The sequence below is a fragment of the Canis lupus genome, chromosome 7, assembly GCF_011100685.1.
Source record: "Canis lupus familiaris isolate Mischka breed German Shepherd chromosome 7, alternate assembly UU_Cfam_GSD_1.0, whole genome shotgun sequence".
NCBI classification, from domain to species: Eukaryota; Metazoa; Chordata; class Mammalia; order Carnivora; family Canidae; genus Canis; species Canis lupus.
The window spans coordinates 68,103,139-68,121,145 of record NC_049228.1 but is presented as its reverse complement, the minus strand read 5'-3'; the positions used below and the strand labels follow the sequence as shown (position 1 = coordinate 68,121,145).

General features: G+C 35.1%; 1 long non-coding RNA gene across 5 annotated transcripts in view; it reads right to left on the bottom strand.

Annotated features, from left to right (window-relative positions):
- LOC111096804 overlaps positions 1 to 18,007 on the bottom strand; it is a 140,992-nt gene that overhangs the window by 23,857 nt on the left and 99,128 nt on the right. For all 5 annotated transcript variants that reach the window (XR_005362589.1, XR_005362588.1, XR_005362590.1 and 2 more), the window contains 2 exons: positions 14,983 to 15,118; positions 12,565 to 12,766 (listed from right to left, as the gene is read on the bottom strand). This is a non-coding gene — a long non-coding RNA (uncharacterized LOC111096804). The remainder of the gene's footprint in view (positions 1 to 12,564; positions 12,767 to 14,982; positions 15,119 to 18,007) is intronic.

Here is an 18,007-nt window from a genome sequence, read left to right as displayed (position 1 = left end):
ATTATATAAGTATATTAACAAAACAAAGACTAGAAAGAATATTTTTTAAAAGTTGTGTTCCATAATTGAAATTGTGAGATGTCTTTTGTCTTAAAAATTGACTTTAATGTGAACACATGATTTTGTAAACGCAAGGGAAGAAAATAATGGATCAATGACAAAATGAGTGTAAAATTGTAAACCTCAGAAACACAAGCTTTTAAAAATTTTTTAAGATGAATTCAGTCAAAATACATTAATTTAAAAAATAACAATGAAATAAATCTACCAAGTATATTTTCTTGGAGGATGTTAAACTCGGAGTATTACATTTTTACTATTTCTAAGAGAATTTCAAGCTGATGATTATCCTATATAATAACAGCAAAATAAGTTCACAGTATGAACTGCTATATCTAAAAGAACGAAATATTAAATGAATCATCCTATCTTCAGAATTCAAAAATGCTTGCTTACTTTATAGTAGAAGCATAAATCATGTACCCTTCAGGCAGAAGGATTATGGCAAAACTTAAAGATGAGATGTAAAGATAGAGTAAGAGGGACAGACACCTACACATGCAGAATAAATACTACAATTGTTAAGTAAATAATTATCAACAAATAGCAAAATCCTTTTGAGTGATCTTCAGTAACAGACATCATCCCTCTCACATAGCAGATGCCACAAAGAAGTCCTGTAATTATCCATTCATAAGGAGAATTTAAAGGAGATTAGAGAATGAAAAGGTTGTGCCTTCATTTGACATACGCATGTGTCCAATATAAAATGGTGGCTCTTTAAAACAGGTTATGTTCACCTACAGTCTGTCAAGTCACAGATGAGAAACAGATCTCAAAAAGATCTTTCAAATGTAAATTCTAGATAATTTACTCAAGAATATGGCTTGGGCTAGAAGATATTACTGGTCAGATCTCTGCATGCATCTTTATATACCGATCCTAAAAGCCCATTTGTCTGTAGTTCCTTTCCTTACCCCAATAAAATTCTATCATCTCTCAAACATAAAGATCAGTAAGGGAAATAACAGAGCTAAACAAGAAAACCTATTTTTCTTACACAGTAGCAATGATTTATAACCCACTGAAAAATTAGTAGCCAAACAGAACAAGCATGTTCTTTCCCAGAGGTCAGTAAGATCAAAGTCTGGAACATGCTGACCATTTCAATGGACAACGCAATGAGATTGCCAATATAAACACCTGCGTGCCATCTGTCCTTCCCAGGGCTGCCACTGCTATGCATTTCCTTAGACCTGTGTGGTAACTAAGTTAATGATAGGTGCAAATCTGCAGGATATAATAAGTGCAGAGACCATTAAGAGTGTCCTCAGAATCTCCAATTTGCATCTTAGTTAACCCATGAATTACAGGTTTACTATCACACAATATTAATAGAATAATCATTTTTAAATGTATATGAAAACTATATTTTCTTTAAAATCATTTGAGTGTAGTTTCTGATGCTCTCTGATATTACTGAGAAGTGAAAAATTCAAATAAGTATTGAGCAAAATACAGAAACAATGGAATCAGCTTATTTTTTTTTAATTTATTTTTTATTGGTGTTCAATTTACTAACATACAGAATAACCCCCAGTGCCCGTCACCCATTCACTCCCACCCCCCGCCCTCCTCTCCTTCTACCACCCCTAGTTCGTTTCCCAGAGTTAGCAGTCTTTACGTTCTGTCTCCCTTTCTGATATTTCCCACACATTTCTTCCCCCTTCCCTTATATTCCCTTTCACTATTATTTATATTCCCCAAATGAATGAGAACATATAATGTTTGTCCTTCTACGACTGGCTTACTTCACTTAGCATAATACCCTCCAGTTCCATCCACGTTGAAGCAAATGGTGGGTATTTGTCATTTCTAATAGCTGAGTAATATTCCATTGTATACATAAACCACATCTTCTTTATCCATTCATCTTTCGTTGGACACCGAGGCTCCTTCCACAGTTTGGCTATCGTGGCCATTGCTGCTATAAACATCGGGGTGCAGGTGTCCCGGCGTTTCATTGCATTTGTATCTTTGGGGTAAATCCCCAACAGTGCAATTGCTGGGTCGTAGGGCAGGTCTATTTTTAACTGTTTGAGGAACCTCCACACAGTTTTCCAGAGTGGCTGCACCAGTTCACATTCCCACCAACAGTGTATGAGGGTTCCCTTTTCTCCGCATCCTCTCCAGCATTGGTTGTTTCCTGTCTTGTTAATTTTCCCCATTCTCACTGGTGTGAGGTGGGATCTCATTGTGGTTTTGATTTGTATTTCCCTGATGGCAAGTGATGCAGAGCATTTTCTCATGTGCATGTTGGCCATGTCTATGTCTTCCTCTGTGAGATTTCTCTTCATGGCTTTTGCCCATTTCATGATTGGATTGTTTGTTTCTTTGGTGTTGAGTTTGATAAGTTCTTTATAGATCTTGGAAACTAGCCCTTTATCTGATATGTCATTTGCAAATATCTTCTCCCATTCTGTAGGTTGTCTTTGAGTTTTGTTGACTGTATCCTTTGCTGTGCAAAAGCTTCTTATCTTGATGAAGTCCCAATAGTTCATTTTTGCTTTTGTTTCTTTTGCCTTCGTGGATGTATCTTGCAAGAAGTTACTATGGCCGAGTTCAAAAAGGGTGTTGCCTGTGTTCTTCTCTAGGATTTTGATGGAATCTTGTCTCACATTTAGATCTTTCATCCATTTTGAGTTTATCTTTGTGTATGGTGAAAGAGAGTGGTCTAGTTTCATTCTTCTGCATGTGGATGTCCAATTTTCCCAGCACCATTTATTGAAGAGACTGTCTTTCTTCCAATGGATAGTCTTTCCTCCTTTATCGAATATTAGTTGCCCATAAAGTTCAGGGTCCACTTCTGGATTCTCTATTCTGTTCCACTGATCTATGTGTCGGAATCAGCTTATTTTAATGATTTTATACAACACTACAAGTGTCTCCAAGTGTTTTCACATGTTATCTCACTTAACTCTCAAAAAACTTTGGCAAGTACTGAGGACCTAGACTATTTTCCAATTTAATAATGAGGAATTCAGACACTGAGAGTGAAGAAAAATACTTAGGGTCACAGAAGCAAGACAAAATACAAACTCACAATTTGAGAATCCTTTGACTCCACACTTTTCTATTTATTCCATATTTCTTATATCGAATAAAACGTAATGGTTACAATTAATTTTCTTAAGATACTTAAAGATATTCAGCATCCATATATGATACTAATCAAAAGTATGATAAACAATGGGCAATCCCCAAGAGGCAGATAATAATCTATACCGAGTTATGACATCACAGAACCTAGGGTTGAATGTGAACTCATAAATAGGTTAATCCAACCTCACATCAAAAATATAAATTCCCTCAATGATATACTTGATACACAATCAAAAGGCTTCTGCTAAAACAGATGTAGTAATGAGATGTCTACCAAGACAGACAATGTCATTATGGAGAGTTCTAATTAAGAAAAAATCATTTACAAAAAAAGAAAAAAGAAAAAATCCTTCTGTACATTGAAGATGAACTAATACTTAAGGCCACCCATTAGTATTTGTTCATTATTCCACTCCATGGTTCCTAACCTAAGCTGGAAGAGGATGAATTTGCCCATCTGAAAACATGGCAATGTCTAGACACATTTCTGATTGTCCAGGGGTGTTACTGGCACCCTGTGGATACAGATCATGGATGCTGCTAAACATCTTACAATTCACAGGAGAGCCCCTCAACCTCCAAGGATTATCGAGCCAAAAATGTGTACAATACAGAGGTTACAAATTCCGCTTTATGCTCAAAATCTATCTAGAGAATAAATCTAATCCCTTTTCTCATCAACACCTTCCAAATGTTTGTTAAAGGTATCCTGTTCCATCCTGTATCTTCACTTTCCAGTGGCAAATGTTCCCAAGTCTAAAACTGTCCCTCCCAGGAGCATGCTTTTTTTTTGGACCTCTTAATAACATGGTTGTTCTATTTGTCAAATTTACTCTTTAAACTTTGGATCCAGAATGACTTAATGAGGCAGGGGGGTCAGAATTACAGAATGCGGTAAAATCACTTATTCCCAGATCTACTTCTGCCTATAATAACACTGACTAAACCTGTAGAATCTCTTTTATCAACCGTTTCACATCTCAACTCAAACTGGACTTGTGATGAACTAACTTAACTAAGCAAATTTTTCCTTGAACTAGTGCTAAAATTGGTCTCTTTACTATCTTTGCATTTATGTTTCTCAAACTCCAAAGCAAGATTTTATGGGTTTCAATTGAATATAATCTTATCAATTTCATGGGAAATATTCAATTCATCAGGTTTTCTGCCCAATTTGGGAGACAGACATTATTCAGTACCTTAATTTTTCTTCCCAATTTTATCATCTAAAAATTTAACACTTTCCAAAGCACCTGATTGGTTGGTTAGTTAAGCTTCTGCTTTCAGCTCAGGTCAGGATCCCAGGGTCCTGGAAAGGAGCCCCACATCAGGCCCCCTCCTCAATGGGAAGTCTGCTTCTCCATCTCCCTCTGCCCCTCCTCCCTGCTTATGCACTCTCTCTTGCTCTGTCTCTCTCTCTCTCTCTCAAATAAATAAAATCTTTAAAAAAAATTAAAAAACAAAATAAAAATTTAACACTTTCCAGTTTGAAGATACTTCTCCATTGGGAAGAAATGCCAAAATTTTTTAATTACACCATACTTTTATAAGTTATATTGTATTAAAATTAGCCTCTTTTAATCCATTCACCCATTCAGTGGATCAGCCACTATTTCACAAACATCATTAGCACTTACTCTATCAAGTATGGCATTTAGGAGATTGAAAGATGAATAAGTCATGACCTCTGCCATGAAAATGCTCAATAAATATCACAGTTTAGATTTTCTACTCAATAAAATAGTACTATTAAAGCCACACCCCTGCTAATGATTCATCGAAACCCATCCTCCTCTTCCATAAAATACCTCTGTAGCGGGAAAATGGCTGCCCCACTACGTACTGTATTCCCCAGGCCAGCCCTCTAGCAGCTGAGTGGGCTCCATATTAAATTCTCAATTAATAAGATGTGAGTAAAAATGGTGGAGTTTTCCAGAGAGAACTTACTTTTCTCACAAGACTTTTAAGAAACTTCCCTAATATTTCTTTGTTCTTTTGTTGGCTAGATATATTTAGGTCCTAGAGCATACAGAAGCTACAAGAGGGAAGGAGCTTGGGTTGATGAATAATTTCATAGATAAAAACTACCCATTAACCAGGAAAATCCCCATTAACCAGGAAAATCCATCTTAGATTGTTACCTGAGTGCTAAATAAACCTCCATTGCAATGTTTCACAAGCTTTTTGATCTTACGTTCCCTTTGCACTCTTAAAAAGAATTGAAAATCTTAAAGAGCTCTTATTTATATACACTTGTCAGTATTTACTATATTGGATCTTTTCATTGAAAAATCTAAGAATATTTATTAAGTCATGTAAAATAACAATAATAAACTATATTGGATCTTTTCATTGAAAAATCTAATAATATTTATTAAGTTATGTAAAACAACAATAATAAACTAATTACATGTGATCATTAGTATCATATTTTTAGGAAAAGTAATTTTTCCCAAAAAATTAGTGGTACAGTTTACACATTTTTGCAAATCTCTTTAAAAGTCTGGTTCAAAAGAAGACAGCTGGATTCCTGTATCTGCTTCTGCATTCAATCTGTTGTAACAGCACGTTTTTATGTACTGTCTGGAAAACTCCACTGTAACAGTTGAAAGAATGAGAATGAGAAATAATAATGCTGTTGGATTCAACAGAAAACTAATTTTGACCTCACAGACCTCAGCGACTCCCAGGAGTCCTAGGGCCACACCCTGAAAGCCATGATTCCATTGTGTTGTCATTACATATTTGATTATTTATTTTAGTAGGTTATCCTCTCTAATTAATATCTTTGTTGTGGCTAGATATCTATATGTTACCTAAGCTTTTTTAAATTTGCTTTTCTAAAATCTAGATACATGTCTGGCCAGGTTACAGCAAACTCTAAGAACATGTTCATTTTCTCTCATGGTTCCTCCAAATGGTATTTGACTTGCTTGCTTGCTTTTGAGGTCAGACATAAGTTCATTACATGCTCTTTTAACTGCTTTCTGTCCTTTCAAAAGCTTATAGGAAAAATAAAGTGAATATTTATTAAAGAACTCAAATGTTCATCAGCACTTGAATAGATGAATTGTGGTAAATTCAAACAATGGAATACTATTCATCAATTAAAAATATGCTATATATTCATGAAATTATATGGATGGATTTCAAAATAATTATGTTATATGAAAGAAGAAGACAGAAAAAGCACCTACTCTATGACTCCACTTACATAAATGTCTAATTAGTACAAACTGATCTATTGGAATAAAAAGCAAATCAGTGTCTATCCAGGGATGAAACAGGAAAATAGAAAGAGCGAGGAATTACAAAGGGTCACAAGGAAATTTCAAGGGTGATATATATCTTCATTATGACTCATGGGTGTACATATAGGCCAAAAATTATCAAATTGTAGAGTTTATTATATGTAATTATGTGTCAATAAAACTGAGTAAAAAATTAAAATATTATTATATTATTTTTAAAGAAAAGAAGACTTACAATAAGGTTTCAGAAAGTTAAAAGCTCTCCCTTTCTGGGCCCAATTTTTCATAACTTATCAAAGTAGCAACCATAATTTTTCATCTGACCTGGCCATATACTATACTGATAACAAGTTATTTCTCTCTCCTTTTAACCTCTCCCATAACTAGAGAGAATACTATATACTAGCATTCTAGTATTATTAGTATTAGTACTAATATTTTGCCACAGAAAGTTACAAAGGTATGTATAATAAATAGTTCCTATCATCAGGAAATATGGTAGTCAATGACATATCACCTCTCCCTTGAGAATAATAGAGACCCACAGAGACTGTTTCTTAACATATTGGCCTTGATAGTTTGCCAATCTGACAAGAGATACCTGTCATTTAAAAAATTTCCCATTTAAAAAATTTCTCTAAGAAGAAAACCCAGCAACAAAGCTACAAATTCTTGTGTCTAAGAGCTCTTACTTAGCTTTCTCTATGTGAAACTTTCCCCAGTAGTAACTCCCAAGATATAGAATTTTGGACACTGCACACTTGCTCAAAGCATGTATTTGTACAACGGCAATGCTTCTTCTAAATTTGTCACAGTTCTCTGTGAACACAAATCCCCAATGCATGTCATGACTAACTAGTATAAAAATAGAGCCTCATCAGCTTTAGTTTCAATTAAGCCTTTTATTCGCTATGCTCTGTCTCCTTTTATTACTTACCACAGAGGGGAAAACAATTTAGTCAAGTACTGGATATAGAAATGCATGCTATATTTTCAAATTAGTTTTGACCAAAGCCAGACTAATTTAACTACTGAAGCCAGTTGACTTTATCAGTAGTTATCATAAATTTCATTTGAGAAGGATTCCTTCAACAGTGGTGAACAGCTGCTTTCCACATTAGAGGCAGACAGGATTGTAATAACTTCATGTTCCTGTGCTGCTGCCAAGGGACAATCTAAAGACTCCTTTAAATGAGATTCAAAGTGTCCCAATCTTACTAGATCTTACAGCAAGTAGAATTCTTTCTGGAAGCTGAATAAAAGTAGGATTCTTCAAAGAGCATTCATTTATTATTTCCTAACAGTTAAAGAAATGCCTTGGAAATGATTTATTTTGGAGGTGTTGAGGATTCTGGCTTTGCGTCCCAGAGGTAATAATCATAGACCTGATATGCAGAATTGTTGCAGAATTCACACAAGATACTGACTTCCTTTAACCTATAAAGGATGTCAGTTCTGATCAGGGTACAGGCTGATTAAGGGAACTGGACCAGCTCTAATCTTTACTTAAAAGGTAAATAAAAAGTAAATAGTGATTCTCTTAGTCATTTAAGCCAGTATCACTCTCACTTGGCACAAACATATAAAAGCAAGAATAGTAGGAAACAGTTCCAAGACATAATAAAATCACAAATAGTATCTCCATAGTACATTACAATTTTTCTAAGTGTTTTATATTCATTATGCACCTCCTCAAAACAAATCCAAGCAATGTAATAATGACTATCCACATCTGGCAGAAGACAAAACCGAATTACAGAAGAAAAAGTGCTGGATAATTTGACAAAAAGCCACACAGCCAGTATTGTACAAGACTGATGAACTACCTCCTGTGCTCATGAGGCACCTTAGCCACAGAACCTAAATTTCGTGGCTTCAAAACAGTATCCTTTATTATTTTGTTTTAATTTATAATAGTTATTGATTCATTATAATTATAACAATAATGTATGACCAATATAGAAACATTTGTAAAAGCAGAACAGTAAAAAGTAGAAACTTAGAATTATCCAATATCCCATCACCCAAGACAAATCTTGGTAAAATCTGGGATATTTCTATGGATATGTAATACATTGACATATCTACTATCTCAGATCAAATTTTCCAGAAAATGGACTCTGAGATGAAGATTTGCATACAGAATATATACAGAATATATTCTCTGGAACAATACCTGTAAGAGAGTGAGGGAAGCAGACTGGTGGAAGGGAGAATAGAAGAGCAATGTAGTTACAATAGACTTCAACCAATTCTACAGGAATATCTATATCTTGGATGGACCTTTCAAGTGGTACTAAACTGAGATAAGTAGCCCCTTAGTCATTGGGCATATACTGTCCTGGGGAGGAGACTGGTCATCAAACAAGACAGTTCCCATGGGCCAAGGACAGTTCTAAAACAGGGACTCAGATGTGCGCTGTCAGCAGCCAATCTTCTAGAGAGCTGATGGAGTAAGTTTCTGTGCTGGAGAGGGAACCACATGTGGCCTTCACTACAGTCCACCTGTGTGCCACACTGATCCAGGTGCCTTACAGAGCAAGTTCATACCTGAGAGATGAGTTTTCTGGGGTTTTGGTTGGTCTTTATCCTTGAAGAAATACACAAGAAGAAAGCTATTGAAACAAATCGTAGTCACTACCACTGCAGCTGGAGTCAAAACCACAGTTGATACACATTGCTCCCCTCAACAATTCTTTCTAGATCTCCCTTATCTTTGGCCGACACATCTACTAAGTTAGGCCCTCAAATCTGAAAGATCTAAGCTCCAGGTTACCATGCCCGTTTCAGGCCTTGTCTGGGGCACTTGTCCATTGACCACCAAAACTGGCCAATGGAATATCAAAAGATAGCCCAATGCTAGCCTGCATTATGTACATCAGCCCTACCTCTTTCCGATGAGCAAGGTTAGTTACCTTCCTAGAATCAGAGTCTTTCCCTTGCCCATGGATCTCTTGGCCACAGGAGCTCAAATTGGCAGCAATTTATGAGATTTAAGCTTACATAAAATAGAACTCTTGCACTAAGATAGAAAGTTATCCCCCCTGGGAACCAGGATTTCCAGACACACAAAGCCAAGAGTTGCACAGATAAGAAGCCCAAATTCCCCAAGTGAATATGTTAATTAGCTTGACTGCTATAATCATTCTATTACGCATATGTATATCACGTCATCATATTGTAGACCTTAAATATATACAAATTTGATTTACAAAAATAAAAGATAAATTAACTGATTGAGTGATTGATTGCGTTGGGATCTCAAATACATCTAGTTTTATTTCTTCTTTATATTATTTATCCATAACTATGATTCTTACAATATCTAATACCACTATGAGGCTACAAGCTCACTAACAGAATAAAAACTTTAAAAATGATTCTTCACTGAAATGAGCAAAAAAAGCAGATCCACAATTATTAGTCACTATTGTTAATCAGACACTGATTGTGTGTTACAGATTTAATTTTTTAAAATAATAAACTAGCAATACTCAGTTGTTCTCTTATTTTATCGTAGCTCATTCCCCACCCACCACCTTCCACCACCCCTCAGTTTGTTCTCTATCTATTTCAACTTGTAGGAGAATTCCACTTTTTATTAATGCCTTTTCAATAGAGAATTCAAAAAACACTTGGGAGGCTTATTCTATTTATTTTAAACAAAAATGTAACTATTTTTCCACTGGTAATATTTCCTTTAGGAATCATATATTCAAGGAGCCTTTATAGTATGCATTCATCTCTTTCTTTATTAAATAGAATCTGATCTTTCTCTCTAAACCAAGTCCTTTTTCAATGATCCTTATAAATGAAGGTTAAGTATTAATTTGAAAGATACCTATAATTTGAGATTTTACAAAATTTTATTCTTTTAAAAGTTTACTTAAAATATATATTTGGTTATTTAGATTTTCTTCTTTCCCAGAAATAATCAAAATTTGTTGTTCCTGATGCTTTTGATCAACTCTCAAAATTAGGTCTGTGCAGAGAGGATTTAGCTCCCTCTCAATGGATACATTTGTCCCACACTAGCTTCAAAAGATTTTCCCTACTCTGCCTTCAACTGTCCTTAATTATCCCACTCTCTCCACGTTAGTATCCCACAGGTTGCCATCCCTTTGCATTTTTGGCTCATTCCTTTTGCCTAACCCTTTCTCTCTTTTCAGTTTTTGAACCTATCTTCAGTCCTAAATATTATTTTTCTCACCTCCCTCATCTTCATTTCTGAAGCCCAATGGTAAGGCTAGCAATCACCCATAGACTAAAAAAAAAAAAATTTTAGACTAAAAAAATTAATGGCGTTTAAATGTCCATACTACCCAAAGTGATACATAGATTCAATGCAATCTCTATTAAAATTCCCATCAAATGTTCCTCAAAATAAAAGAAACAATTCTAAAATCCATACAGAACCATTCACAAAGGATTCAGCATTGCCAAAATAAATTTGAGAAAGAACCAAGTTGGAGGCACCACACTTCCCGACTTTAAATTGTATTATAAACATAGAGTAATACAAACAGTACGGTGCTGGTATAAAAATGGAATAACGAAACACAATATAGAAGAATCCAAATATAAAACCCTGCCAGGTAGTCAATTGATCCTAAACAAGGGTGCCAAGAATACATAGAGGAAAGGTTAGTCTCTCAACAAATGTTGTTAGAAAAACTAGATATCTACATACAGAAGAATGAAACTGGATGTTTGTCTTAGACCATACACAAAATTCAATACAAAATGTATTAAAGACTGAAATGTAAGACCTGAGACTGTAAAACTTCTAAAAGAAAAGATAGGGGGAAAACTTCCTGACATTGGTCTTGATAATGATTTCGCAAATATGATACCAAAGGACAGGAGAGAAAAGCAAAAATGGGCAAGTGGGACTACACCAAACTAAAACACTTCTACACAGCAAAGGAAAGAATAGAAGGCAGCCTATGGAATAGGAGATGTTGTCTGCAAACCATGTATTGGATAAGAGGCTGATTTCCAAAATATATAGGAAACTGCTATAACCTGATAGGCAAAAAAGAAGGTGATAATTCTATTTAAAAATGCACTTAAGACTTTGAATAGATACTTCTCCAAAGAAGACAAATGACCAACATGTATATGAAAAGATATTCAACATCACTAATAATCAGTGAAAACAAATCAAAACTACAATAAGATATCATCTCAGAATTCCTATTATCAAAAAAGACAGTGTTGGTTCTAATGTGTAGAAATTGGAACTCTTTGTACGATGTTGGTAGGAATGTAAAATACTGAAATTGCCGTGGAAAATAGTATGAAGTTTCCTCAGAAAACTAAAGATAAAACTACCACATAATCCTTCAATAGCACTGTTGAGTAAATACCCCCAAAAAACTGAAATCAGGATCTCAGAAAGATATTAGAATTCCCATATTCATTACAGCATTATTCATAATAGCCAAGATATGGAAACAATCTAAAATATCCATTAACAGATGAATGACTAAAGAAAATATGGTATATTATTCACCCTTTAAGAAAAAAAATGAAATCCTCTCACTTGCAACAACACGGATCTACCTAGAGAACATTATGCTAAGTAAAATAAGCCAGTCATAAAAGAACAAATACTATGTGGTTCTACTTATATAATGAAATATCTAAAATCATCAAGCTCATAGTATCAGAGTAGAATGATGAGTTGTTAATCAAAGAATAAAGTTTCATTCATACAAGGTAAGTTCTAGAGATCTGCAACACTGTGTAACAGTGTGTAACAATACTGTATTGTATACTTGAAAAAAATTGTTGAGGGTAGATACCATGTTAAATGTTGTTAACAAAATAAAATATTTTTAAAGCCAAAATCTAAAATGTTTATATCATTAAGCATCTATTTCTCACTTCTTCCACATGTCCATCGTGGGTTGACAGGGAGCTTTATTCCAAGCCTTTGTACTGTAAGATAAAGGCTGATGAACAGCCATTATATCAGATTTACCTGCCTATGGCAAAAAAAAAAAAAGAGAGAGAGAGAGAGAAATGGCAAATAGACATAGTCTACTAAAACTTCCACTTAGTAGTTATGTATGTCATTTCTATTCACATTCCATTATCCAAAGCAAGTCACACACAGCCCCAAAGGAGCAAAGACATGCAACCTTACCATGCATCCAGAAGAAAAACTAGAAATATTTTATATAACCATCGTAGGATTCCTTGTTTTAAATGTATGAATATCAGGACATATCAGGTGGTTCAGTCAGTTAAGCATCTGACACTTGATTTCGGCTCAGGTCATGATCTCAGGGTCGTGAGATTGAGCCCTGCCTCAGGCTGCATACTCAGCATGAAGTCGGCTTGAGATTCTAAATAAATAAATAAAATCTTTTTAAAATAAATAAAGTATAAATATCAACCAGTATTATTAATTTTAAGGGGGATTCATAACTCTACTGCAATCTAAATAAATACAAAAATCTGAGGATGAAGTAGTTATCTACTACAGAATGCATTGTAAAAATTCACACCTACACTGTTTCAGCAACCCTACCAGTTTGCAAATTCTTAAAACCTTTTTGCAAATCCAGAAAGCCTCTCTTCCAGAAAGAGAAACCTTTTGATTGCCACAGGATATCTCAGGCCACAGAAGATCAGAAATACTATAAACAGAGCTGACTTACACAGGTAGGTAGAAACCAGCAGAGAAAACATAGCATCAAAATATCACTTGTCACCATGACTCTTTTTCCATTCAGAGGAGTCCAGTTTTTCCTTTCATTCGTTTATCCACAAATATTATTTTGTGTACTGTGCAATGCAAGGTGCCAATTGCTGGAGATATAGGTAGTAACTAACCAGCAGAAAAATATTAAACAACTAATTGCATATTTTACCATTTAAGTTCAATTATGATAAAAGACTGTTTTACAAGGTAGAAGTTAAAAGTGCAGAATATAGGATCCCTGGGTGGCTCAGTGATTGAGTGTCTGCCTTTGGCTCAGGGTGTGGATCCTGTAGTCCCAGGATCAAGTCCCACATCAGGCTTCCTGCATAGAGCCTGCTTCTCCCTCTGCCTCTGTCTCTGCCTCTCTTTCTCTGTGTCTCTCATGAATAAATACATAAAATCTTTTTTTTTTTTTTAAAGTGGAGAATCTAGAGGTACCTGGGTGGCTCACCAGTTAAGCAGCCAATTCTTGATTTCAACTCAAGTCATGATCTTGAGATTCTGAGATCAACCATGCGTGGAGCTCTGCGGCCAACAAGGAGTCCACATCTCTTTCTCCCCACCGCCCTCCGTTCCTCCCTCCACTGTGCACTCTCTAAAATAAATAGATCTTAAAAAAAAAAAAAAAGTGTTAAAAAAAAGTGCAGAATCTAGTTTCAAGTGATTTTTACAATTCCAGTTCCCTTTTTGTTTTGTCATATAACTATAAGTTTACTGAAATCTCACTAAGTCTTGAGTTCTTCATCTCTAAATCAAGAACCTACCACTAATGGAATAAGAATACCTGCAATATAAATTTGTTGTAAGGATTGAGATAATATACATAAAATGTTTTGCACATACCTGCCAGAATTAAATGCTTAATTCTATTATTGTTACTTTATATATTACAAAGGAAACGCCCATTGCTATTTCTTCATAAAACTAATAGAGAAAGCACTTTCACTAACAATTGAAATCAGAAAACTAAGAAAGATCTGATTGCCCAAACAACAAATATGCAAAAACTAACATTCTTCAGAAAGCTAAGTTAGTACATTCGATTTAGCAGGAAAGTTTATAGGTAAATGATGGTCAGCACTGATAAACATCTTTTCCCCATATCTCATCTCATTTCTAGTCAATCAAGAATATACAAAGGACAAAATGACGTCATCCCATATTTTCTTTGATTTTCTAATGAAGTAAATAAGCCAGGTGTAATTCTCAATTACCATGAGAAAAATGACACACAGGAATCCTAAAGCACTTGCAAGAATCAAGTCTTGTAGGGTTCTTAACTTCAATCAAATGATTTCGACAATTAAAATGTTACTCCTCCACTTAGGTGATCAATTTCCATATTTTTGGAATGAACAGGTTAGCAACAGAAAGGCTACTAATACCTCTATGGGGGTTACTAGTCACAAAGCATTCTTTGGATATACTAACTTATATTCTCTTTTTAAAACTGAAAAGTAAGTAGGGAAGATCACTTTGTCCCTCATTTTTCCAATAAGGGAACTAAATGGTCTTAGAATGTAAGTGACTTGCACAAGATTAAATGTGAATGACAGATTTGGATTAAAGCACCCAATCATCATTTTATGGCCTAGAACACATACACATTATTCAGGAAACCATGGACGTCCAGGGAAAGAGAAGAAATCCAGGTAGAATCACAAGGAAGTGGGGACATTGTTAACAATGGCTTTATCTTTGTCAACTTTGTTTTAAATATTTGTTGAGTTTAAGAGGTTTTTAATAGTTTTGCAAAACAGCAGTGTAATAATATAGTTCACTATTATTTTGCCTCCACTCTAGTCATAGTGGTTGAATTAATGTGCCTATAATTGCAGACTATTTGTGAGTGCATACTTGCATGGTATACACCAAAAAGTGATCCAAATTTGATGCCAGGTTGGGAAGACACCGTTGGGAGTCCCCATCACCATTTGCCTCACCAGCTGGCACTGGCTGACAAGATCCTGCCAGATGGGTCTTCATGAGCCTCCTAAATCAACAGTGAAATTGAGAGCAGTGTCATCAAATATGTCATTACTGTTAAAAACAAGAAAATGACATTGCATACCTATTTGATACATGGAATCAGCCTGGACTCACAATTAAAGTGTCTCTTAAGAAAATTAGAATGAAAGAAAACTAGAACTTAAGAAAACTAGAACTACTTTCTGCCACAAACCTATCCCTTACATTTATGATAAAACTTTTCAACAGAGAACACTTCAAGAGACAGCAGTGTCTTTTTCTGCTTGATTTATAATCACTCTCCACGTTTTACATAAAGGAGAAAGAAAAGATGGTACTAGGTAAAGAGGTCTTCAAAGAAGATTCAGAGAACTGGCAAAAAGACAGCTTTAGCCCCCACTAATAATCTTAATGTGGGAACATGGCACTATTCACATACCACCTTGTAATATAACTGTTGTTCACACAGTATCATCCTTGCTAAAACAGCCTAATGAAAAGATGCAGATTTTAGAAGCAGATCAACCTGATTTGAATCCTAGAAAACTACCATTTACATGGCCTTGAGTAATTTACTAACTCCTGTGGGCTTATTTCTTCATACTAAAATAATCTTGATATCTACCTATCAAGGTTACTAAAAGAATTAAATGAGATTTTAAATGTATATGCATATATTCAGCACAGAATAGGAATGCAATTAATGACAGCTGTCATTTTTACTTTCATCATATAATTTGGAGATTTACCCAAGGGCTAGCAATTGTTCAGAAAAGATAATAGAATTCTTTCTTGAAAGAAAATAGATGAATGAATGAATGAAGACATAAAAATGCCAAAGATATATAAAGAAATGCCATGTGCCACACTACCTCAGTGAGATGGCAGCAACACAAAGAAAAAAGGTCAAATGGGAAGGCTGTGCCTCGTTAATGAAGAAATAACAATTTTTATTTGATTTTAAATGAAACATTCAAATTAATAGCCCCTAGCCAGAAGTTATTAACATTCAGATTTTTGAAAATTCATTTCTTTCTTTCTCCAATTTTTCTCAGGACATAAACATACATACAGCAAGATCTTATTCATATTCAGTATGAAAGTAGCATTTGTATTATTTCTTTCCCCTCACAGCATTTCCCAGTTTGCAACTACATCCTTTGGATGGGCATTTCATTATTGATGGCTTATTCTATTATACTCAAAACTCTGTGAGAGCTGGGCCTGGATATTCTTTACTTATTTTTGTAGCTTCACTTTCTAGCACAGTGGCTAGTGCATAGTAGACACTCAAAATAATTGTTCAAAAAAACAGAAATTACCCTCTTCGTATCCTAAAAGCATGCCAAGGGATCAGCACTATATTTTCAGGTTGAGTTTTCTTTATTAAACAATCAGATTTTGAAAGAATTGTATTGAAGTGATAACAGATCATTTTAGACACTCAGGCACACTTTTGCTTGCATATCTTACAGATATTGAAAAACCAAATGACGGAAATGGAAACCTAAAATGGCATTCTGCTTTCAACTAATGATCCTACAGAAACTGTGCTCTGACTCCCTCGTTTAGAATAATCTCTCAGGATGCTCTTCATTTCTGGTGGCACAATGAAAAGACACTGGTGCTTAGGGAAACTGGGACCAGAGCTAAAGACCATCTCTTCTCTGGCTCATGATTTAATATTTTAAATACAGAAGGAAATTCCAAAAGTAAAAATTCCATTCCAGAATCCCCAGATTCAAATACATTTATCCACCCTTGATTAGGTCCTGGTCTCTGACATCAGGATCAAGAACCATATGCCAAAACAAAATAAATCATCAAAAACCTTGAAAGAAAGAGCATATGGTTTTCAAATAGAATAAAACTTATAGACAAGAGTCAATATCAAACTGCTAGTACACACACACAGTTCTCTGTTCTCATCTCTGAAGGTCTATAATATATAATAATTTTTGGTGAAGTTAAAGATACCTATTTCGGGGTGCCTGGGTGGCCCAGTGGTTGAGCATTTGCCTTCAGCTCAGGCCATGGTCCTGAGATTAAGTTCCGCATCGGGCTCCCTGCTCAATGGAGAGCCTGCTTCTTCCTCTGCCTGTGACTCTGCCTCTCTCTCTGTATCTCTCATGAATAAATAAGTAAAATCTTTTTAAAATAATAAAAATAAAATAAAGATACCTACTTCATATGGCTATTTTAAGGAGTGAATGAGATTACATATGTGAAATGTCAAGTCAAAATTGGAATCTCCAGAATGCCTGCCCAGAATGCAGCAGTTAGTACTTGATCAATGCAGAATGAAGGAGTTGATATCACTTGAGAACCACCTCTCAGTCACTGATACTCAAGAACTGAAGACTTGTTTTCTGCCTCAGCCTCCTATGCCTTCAGAGATATTCCAAATGTAACCATGTCCTGTCATCTCCATCATCCCCAGCTGGTGCAGCCACTTTCATATCTCCTCTGGACCTGTGCCTTTCAAACTTTTAATTTTTGTCTTGTTTCTCCTTGTCTCCTCGGTCCCACCTTCACACTCCCCACCTCCTGATCTGGTCTATTATCCACAAAGCAGCCAAAATGACTCTTTCACAATAAAAATCTAATCTGGTCACTCTGCTCCCACTCTCCTCCAACAACTTTCCAGGAAAATCTAAATTCTTTATAACTACATCTCCAAGCACACTTTCTTATACTATGTCACAATATCTAATGTTATCATTTATATTTATTTATTCCCTGTTTTACCTACCAGAATGCAAGCTCTATGAGAATAGAAACAATATTGGTTCTTTTTTAAAAGATTTTATTTTTTATTTATTTAAGAGAGAGGAGAAAGAGAGCATGAGAGAGAGAGAAGAGAGAGAGAAAGAGAGCATGAGCAGGAGGGGAAAGGCAGAAGGAGAAGCAGACT